Source organism: Triticum dicoccoides, chromosome 7A (assembly GCF_002162155.2).
Source record: "Triticum dicoccoides isolate Atlit2015 ecotype Zavitan chromosome 7A, WEW_v2.0, whole genome shotgun sequence".
Taxonomy (NCBI): Eukaryota; Viridiplantae; Streptophyta; class Magnoliopsida; order Poales; family Poaceae; genus Triticum; species Triticum dicoccoides.
In genome coordinates, this window is record NC_041392.1 from 678,220,335 (window position 1) to 678,229,589 (window position 9,255).

The 9,255-nt window shown below is 45.7% G+C and overlaps 1 pseudogene; it reads right to left on the reverse strand.

Annotated features, from left to right (window-relative positions):
• Nucleotides 1-2,122: 2,122 nt before the first annotated feature.
• LOC119333872 lies at nucleotides 2,123-4,784 on the reverse strand (annotated as a pseudogene).
• Between the last annotated feature and the right edge of the window lie 4,471 nt (nucleotides 4,785-9,255).

The following is a 9,255-nucleotide window of genomic DNA, read 5'->3' on the forward strand; positions in this document are numbered from 1 at the left end:
GAACAACATGTTACAAATTGAAAGAAACACGTTAACAATTAAGAGGGAGAAAATAGAGTTGGATAAGAAAGAAGTGTATATCAAATGGGAGATCTAGAAGGCCCAGACTTTTGGATCAATAGAGATTGAGAAGGAGAGGTTGCAACTAGCTCGAGACACGGAGGATTCCAGGATAATGTTGGCGGACGCAAGCCTCTTGGATGTGGAAGCAAAGAAGTGTCTTGGGAGTAGGAAGAAGGAGATCAACGAACGTAAGGAGTACGAGGCGGGGAGAGCGGCAGTGGCAGCAGCGGAAGCCGAATGGGCGGTGGCCGCGGCAAAGGTGGCACAGATGGCGTACGATGAGTGATACGTCTCCGTCGTATCTACAATCTTTGATTGTTTCATGCCATTATCTTACAACTTTTACATACTTTTGGCAAAAATTTATATGATTTTCTTGGACTAACATATTGATCCAGTGCCTAGTGACAGTTCTTGTTTGTTGCATGTTTTTTGTTCGCAGAAAATTCATATCAAACGAAGTCCGAACGCGATAAAAATTTATGGAGATGTATTTTGGGAGATCGAGAATCCGTATCCCCAACCACCACTCATAAGGATCATTGATAAAATATGCTCCAACCTCACTGCTAATGTCAGCGGCCACCACTTTACATGCATGCATATTTACTTGTGTAAAGACTTACTTCCCTTAACACCATTATTAATACTCAACTTTAATTCTTTTACTAGCATGCCCCCATATTACCGCTTCAATATCGCAAAACTATTGCAAGTGAATCAAACATATCATATTCAGTGATCTACAAATTTTATGTAGGATTTTATTTCTAACCATGTGCAGACTAATTTACGTATCCAAGAAAGAAGTTTATCTCAAATGGGAGATCCAGAAGGCCCAGATTTTTGAATCAATAGAGATTAAGAACGAGAGGTTGCAACTAGCTCGAGACACGAAGGATTCCAGGATAATGTTCGCGGACGAAGACTCTTGGATGCGGAAGCAAAGAAGTGGCTTAAGGGTAGGAAGAAGGAGATTAACGAACGTAGGGAGTACGAGGCGGGAAGAGCGGCGGTGTCAGCAATGGAAGCCGAACGGGCCGTTGCCGCAACAAAGCAGGTGGCACAGATGGCGTATGATGAGTGATCATCACATTGGGCAGACATGGCTCGGACTTGAGTTTTTTTGGCATGTCCGAATTATTGAACTATGATTTATTTTGCTTTGTTACACTGTTGAACTGTTGAATTGTGATGAAATTGTGCTATATGATCTACATGTATGGATTGCATGAATTTAAGACTTTAGATTTGCGGTGTGTGGTTGCCCAGCAGGCAATATGAGAGGCCATCCAGCGCCTTCCAGGGTCACACCCGGACAAGCTCACAGACGTTTAGGGGGGCCCGATGACCCATGAAAACCTGAATGATGCACAAAATTTCATCCAAACTGTTACACAATCCCGAGTCTACTAACATTTTCGTTTCTGATCCACATGTGTCCATCAGCCCCAACCTAAGAGCAACACCGACTTATGAGAGGCCTTCGGCCCTTTTCCTCAAAAGACTAGCCTGTTAAAAGGAGACACCCCATCTTTATATGTCGTGTTTTGTCTCCCTTGATTATCTCACAGCCGACGTGGGATTAAAACCAACACCAACCTGCATATTCGAACATTTCCCTACAACCAGGAAAAATCGGAAGATAGAATCAAATGATCTTATGAATAAAATATCTTCCATGCAACAATTATAACACCGCAAAACTAGTCTGCACTTTCATTCGCAGCATGGAATTGGCTATCTGAGTTTCTTTTTTGCGGGAAACTGTCAATTTATTCTTCTTCAATCATGGCAGTACACTGAAAACCGGAAATAATAAAAATTACATCCAGATTTATAGACCACCTAGTGACGACTGCACGCACTGAAGCAAGCCGAAGGCACGCCGCCATCATCGTCCCTCTCTCGTCGGAGTTGGACATAATTTATTAGAGTAGACAGTCAAAAAGTCTATCATGCTAAGGCATCGTAGGAGTAACGCACTAGAACAACATGACAGGACACAAATTAACTAAGTGCTACTCCGTACTAGACTACACATAACACCAGCTATGCATCAATTCTTCCTCCCGCGTGCAGCCTTGAGAAGGTCAGCCAGCACCCGAGGGCAGGTCGCCTCCAGCTGCTTGTAGCCCTCCGTCGCTAACACGGCACCAAGAATCGCCGGCGTTTGAACGATGAACTCAACGCACCTCCGACTAAGTTTTTTTACCGGAGCCGGGAGCTACCGGTGGAGAATCTGCCGTTCAATTGCTTTCTTTGAGATTCATGCCAACCTTTTGTGTATAAAGTAAAAATAATTTACTATACAATACAAGCAGTAGACAAAGGAATACATTTGTGCATGTCAGATGCGTGGCAGCTTTAGATGTGACTTGGTGGAAAAGGACGGCGCATGGGTTCTCTCCCCCAAACAAAGTAGTTGCATTTTATTTGCTGATCATATTTTGAATGGTTAACATCTTATGAACCAAATTTTCATTAATGAAATTTTTTGTACATTTGAATTCAGGGTGATAAGACCTTTAAAACAAGACCGGTCTTGGATACAATTTGGCTAGATTGAATTTTTACTGGTTCAACTAATTTCACATTACAAAAAATAGTATTTTACTCATTTCAATAAACAGAGTTTACTCATTCCAAAAAAATTATTTCACTAATTTGAAATACGGATTTCACTCATTTACAAATTTATTTTATTATTTCAAACTAATATTTCATTTATTTCAAACAACTGATTTCACTCAGTTGAAAAAACTTACTTCACTCATTTCAGAGAACACATTAGATTCACTCATTTGAAGTACTATATTCCACTTGTTTAAAAAACTTATTTTACACATCACAAAAAAAATATTTTCAAACTTTGTTTCACTCGTTTCAAGAAACTAATTTCACTTATTTCAGAAAACACATTACATTCAGTCAATTGAAATACTATATTTCACCTGTTTCAAAAAGTAATTTTACTCGTTACAAAAGATAAATTCCGCTCATTTCACTAGTTTCAGAAAACACATTACACTCACAATATACAGAAATAAATAAGGATTTTTCACAAAAATAATATTTCAACTAAAAAACTATTTCACTCATATAAAAAATATCATTCAAACACATATTTCTCTGCAGTAATTAAAATCTATGAAATTAGTGAAATTAGATTTTTGAACTAAGTGAGATCTATGAAAATAGCTACTTTTTAAATGTGTGAAACATGTTATTTTTAAATCTGACTGACATAAGTAGTTTCACACAGAGTGAAATAACATGTTTCATATGTTCCATATATAGAGTGAAATAAATTTCGAATACTGAAATAAGCAGTTTCACACAGAATACATAGAGTGAAATAAGTTAACTGAAATGTTGAAAATTAAATGTATTTGAAATCTATCCAAAATTGATCTTGTTCTAAAGGTCTTGACACCCGGAGATCAAATATATAAAATATTTCACATATGTAATTTTGGTTTAAAAGATATTAACGGTTAAAAATGTCAAATGAAATTTAAATGGGTACCTTTGTTATGGGGGCCAGAAAAGGAGAGTATGTCTGAGCCATACATGCATCATACTGACAAAAAGTGCTGACAAGAGTTGACAAGATGTTTCATACATGATGATGTTGAACAGAATACAAAGAAATACTAGTATGCATGTAGACGGCGCGCACCAATCTCAAAGAATTTAAGGCTGGATTTAGCACCGGTACATCCCTGCACCGGTAAAAAGAGGTTTGCGAACGCACCTCGCGTTGAGCCGTGGGCAGTTGTTCAGCTCCGCCAGATTCAGAATCGTGGCCGCCGTCCCGACGCTAACGCTAGCAGAGATCTTCTGCGAGCAGATCAGCTTGAGCCTTTCCAACCCATACCTGTCCGCGGCCGCGAGGAGGCCACAGGTCAACGCCACCGACTCCTCACCGTCGTGTCGGTCGAGCTCCGGTGTCGTGTCGGTGTAGATGAAGTGCAGCATGGCCTTGAACTCCGCCGCCTCCATGCCGTGGACCTCCAGGCGCCGCGCGCACTTCTTGTCGCTCGCGTCCCCGAAGAACTCGGCCATGAAGAGCGGTGACCTCGCGGCCAGGACAACCTTGTGCGCTGCGCGGCAAACGTTTCGCCGGAGACAACGAACGTGATGTCGGATCCCGTCCCGCTCCGCAGGAGCTCCCCTAGGTGCCGGTCCAGGTCTGAGGCCGGCACAGGAAGCGACGCGGGCACGTCCACGCCTGGGCGCTGTTCCCGGAGCACCGTGATGGCGCATTTCACGGTGAGGGTGCCGTCGCCCCGGAGGTAGCCGGAGATCTCGAGGTCGCGCCTGTGCGCCAGCACGAGCGGCGCCGACTCACCGCCGCAGTGGCGCGGGAAGGCTGCGGACACCGTCCTGGGCTCCGACTGCTCGGCCAAACCCGCGGGATCGACGAGCCAGCAGTCTAGGCGCGCAGTGACGACGTCTCCGGTGGCGGCGGGATGGGCGAGGAGCACGAGCTTGAGCGACATCCACATGCTGCACACCGAGGACGCAGGGTAGCAGCGGATCTCCCACTCGTGCCAGCCGACGCTCCACCTGGAGCATACCACGATGCACTCGTCGTGACCGCTGGCTACCGTGGCCGGGGCCGTGGGAGTCGAGCTGAAGCCGTCGATCTTGAACGTCCGCACGGAGCGCGCGGCATCGGCGAGGTTCCTGGTCGGTCCGACTTGGGCGTTACCCATGGCTCTTGTTTTGCCTGTGCTTGATTCGATTTGTGGAACACAGAGTACTCGGCACGTGTGCGCGTAGAGAGCGACTTTCGATCGCAAGAGAAAACACACGTCCGTGCATGTATTTATCTGGAGGACTCGATCGAGGAAACCTACACGGACAAGTAGACCGTGTAGGAGTACGATCCGAGAACAAGTGCTCATAGGTACGGGCTCAACACGTTGATCGATTTGTTCTAAATTCACACCCACACGCCGCCGGCCGGCCAGCAACATGCCGACAGCGAGGCCCACCCATGGCGGGGCTGGACGCGGGGCTAAGCCCTATCCTCCCAGACCATGTCATCGAGGACATCTTAGCGCGGTTGCCGGCCAAGTCCGTGCACAGGTGTCACTAGTAGAAAATAGGGCTATGGTTCAGGCCGGCTCAGCCCATTAGTCCCGGTTCAGTCTAAAACCGGGACCAATATGGGCATTGGTCCCGGTTCGTGAGCCCAGGGGGCCGGCCGGGCCACGTGGGCCATTGGTCCCGATTCGTCTGGACCTTTTGATCCCGGTTGGTGGGACGAATCGGGACCAATGGGCCTCGCTCCTGGCCCATCACCATTGGTCTCGGTTGGTGGCTTGAACCGGGACCAAAGGCTTCCCTTTAGTCCCGGTTCATGTCATCAACCGGAACCAATGAGGTGCCTATATATACCCCCTCGCGCAAGAGTAGAGCACAGTGCTCTGTTTTTTCTGGTTGAGGGGGAGAGGGCTTTGTGGTGCTCTAGCTCACCTCCTATGCACATGAGGTGTTCGATGGAATGCACGAGCCACACTACTTAAGCTTTCTCCTCTCGAAGCTCGACCTCCAAGCTCGATTTTCCTCGAGATTTGTCTAGATTTAGCGGTCCGTCACACCCCGTCCCCGTCTTGACCGCCGTCGATCGCCCGCGCCGATCTCATCATCGACACCACCGTGGTGAGCCTCTTGTTCTTATCTTCTTTCTGAAAGGAAAAATATTCTTACTTGTATGTTTAGATAGATACTTGTATCATTTTCTTACATTTATTATTGCATCTTATATAGTGCGATGGTTTTGGTATCCGCCCCCGTCGGCCCTCGTCCTGTCTATGATTCGGATTTGGTATGTATATTATCTTTATAACTATTGGTTCATTTATTGTTTATGAAAATTATGCCAACCAACGTGACATAGATTTTATTTATCTAGGATGTATGTGAATCGGAAATGCCAACCGACCCTATTGTCGAGAGGTTAAATTTAGTTGAAGAAGAAAACAATTTGTTGAAGGAAAAAATAAAAAAAAATTGAGGAGGAGAAGATGATATTGGAGTTGCATGTTGCGGATGTCGTCGATGATCACAAGATCAAGATGGATGCAATGCGCTTGAAGATTAGAAAGATTAGAAAATATGCCATTCATACCGAGGCTTGGTATCATTATGCCGTTGGATCAATTGTTACCTTGGTTGCGATTATGATCGCATTGGTTTTCGCATTGAAATGTTTTACATAGTTTCAATGTATGGTTTAATTAATTAGATGCTCTGGAGAGCTATATGTTGTTAGATGAGAACTATGTATGCACTTTGGTTTTAATGTGATGATGAACTTCTATTAATTTGGACACTTAATTATAGATAATGCACGCGGATGAACCGGCAATGGATGTACGGTGACATACACACCCGCGAGTACATTAAGGGCGTGCATGAGTTTCTCGATGCGGCTGAGGCAAACAAGCAGAATGGTTTTATGTGTTGTCCATGCACTGAATGTGGAAATACGAGGTCTTACTCTAACCGGAAAATCCTTCACTCCCACCTTCTTTACAAGGGTTTCATGCCACACTATAATGTTTGGACGAGGCACGGAGAAATAGGGGTTATGATGGAAGACGGCGAAGAAGAAGAGTACGATGACAACTATATGCCCCCTGAATACGGTGATGCTGCAACAGGGGGAGCTGGTGAAGATCAAGAGGAACCAGACGATGTGCCCAATGATGCTGCCACGGGTGAAGCTGCTGAAGATCAAGAGGAACCAGACGATGTGCCCGATGATGATGATCTCCGCCGGGTCATTGTCGATGCAAGGACGCAATGCATTAGTCAAAAGGAGAAGCTGAAGTTCGATCGCATGTTAAAGGATCACAAAAAAGGGTTATACTCCAATTGCGAAGATGGCAACACAAAACTCGGTACCGTACTGGAATTGCTGCAGTGGAAGGCAGAGAATGCTATGGCTGACAAAGGATTTGAGAAGCTACTGAAAATATTGAAGAAGAAGCTTCCAAAGGATAACGAATTGCCCGACAGTACATACGCAGCAAAGAAGGTCGTATGCCCTCTAGGATTGGAGGTGGAGAAGATACATGCATGCCCTAATGACTGCATCCTCTACCGCGGTGCATACAAGGATCTAAACGCATGCCCGATATGCGGTGCGTTGCGGTATAAGATCAGACGAGATGACCCTGGTGATGTTGACGGCGAGCCCCTCAGGAAGAGGGTTCCTGCGAAGGTGATGTGGTATGCTCCTATAATACCACGGTTGAAACGTCTGTTCAAAAACGAAGAGCATGCCAAGTTGATGCGATGGCACAGTGAGAACCAAAAGAAAGATGGGAAATTGAGAGCACCCGCTGACGGGTCGCAGTGGAGAAAAATCGAGAGAAAGTACTGGGATGAGTTTGCAAAGGACCCAAGGAATGTATGGTTTGCTTTAAGCGCGGATGGCATTAATCCTTTCGGGGAGCAGAGCAGCAATCACAGCACCTGGCCCGTGACTCTATGTATGTATAACCTTCCTCCTTGGATGTGCATGAAGCGGAAGTTCATTATGATGCCAGTTCTCATCCAAGGCCCTAAGCAACCCGGCAACGAAATTGATGTGTACCTAAGGCCATTAGTTGAAGAACTTTTACAGCTGTGGAATGGAAATGGTGTATGTACGTGGGATGAGCACAGACAGGAGGAATTTAACCTTAAGGCGTTGCTGTTCGTGACCATCAACGATTGGCCCGCTCTTAGTAACCTTTCAGGACAGACAAACAAAGGATACCACGCATGCACGCACTGTTTAGATGACACTGAAAGTATATACCTGGACAAATGCAGGAAGAATGTGTACCTGGGCCATCATCGATTTCTTCCGACCAACCATCAATGTCGAAAGAAAGGCAAGCATTTCAAAGGCGAGGCAGATCACCGGAAGAAGCCCGCCGTGCGCACCGGTGATCACGTGCTTGCTATGGTCAATGATTTACACTACGTAATCTTTGGAAAGGGTCCCGGTGGACTAGCTGTTCCGAATGACGCTGAGGGACACGCACCCATGTGGAAGAAGAAATCTATATTTTGGGACCTACCCTACTGGAAAGACCTAGAGGTCCGCTCCTCAATCGACGTGATGCACGTGACGAAGAACCTTTGCGTGAACCTGCTAGGCTTCTTGGGCGTGTATGGGAAGACAAAGGATACACCTGAGGCACGAGAGGACCTGCAACGTTTGCACGAAAAAGACGGCATGCCTCCGAAGCAGTATAAAGGTCCTGCCAGCTACGCTCTTACGAAAGAAGAGAAAGAAATCTTCTTTGCATGCCTGCTCAGTATGAAGGTCACGACTGGCTTCTCGTCGAATATAAAGGGAATAATAAATATGCCAGAGAAAAAGTTTCAGAACCTAAAGTCTTATGACTGCCACGTGATTATGACGCAACTACTTCCGGTTGCATTGAGGGGGCTTCTACCGGAAAATGTCTGATTAGCCATTGTGAAGCTATGTGCATTCCTCAATGCAATCTCTCAGAAGGTGATCGATCCAGAAATCGTACCAAGGCTAAGGAGTGATGTGGCGCAATGTCTTGTCAGTTTCGAGCTAGTGTTCCCACCATCCTTCTTCAATATCATGACGCACATCCTAGTTCATCTAGTCGACGAGATTGTCATCCTGGGGCCCGTATTTCTACACAATATATTCCCCTTTGAGAGGTTCATGGGAGTCCTAAAGAAATATGTCCGTAACCGCGCTAGGCCAGAAGGAAGCATCTCCATGGGCCATCAAACAGAGGATGTTATCGGGTTTTGTGTTGACTTCATTCCTGGCCTTAACAAGATAGGTCTCCCTAAATCATGGTATGAGGGGAGACTGATTGGAAAAGGCGCTCTTGGAAGAGACTCAATAATATGCAGGGACGGATATTCTTGGTCTCAAGCACACTACACAGTTCTACAGAACTCTACTTTGGTGACCCCGTATGTCGATGAACACAAGAACAGTCTGCGCTCCAAACACCCGGAGCAGTGCGACGACTGGATTACATGTGAACACATCAGGACTTTCAGCAGTTGGTTGGAAACACGTCTCAGAGGTGACAACACTATTTGTGATGAGTTGTACTTGTTGTCCAAGGGACCATCTTTGACTGTATTGACTTACAAAGGATACGAGATAAATGGGAATACATTTTACAG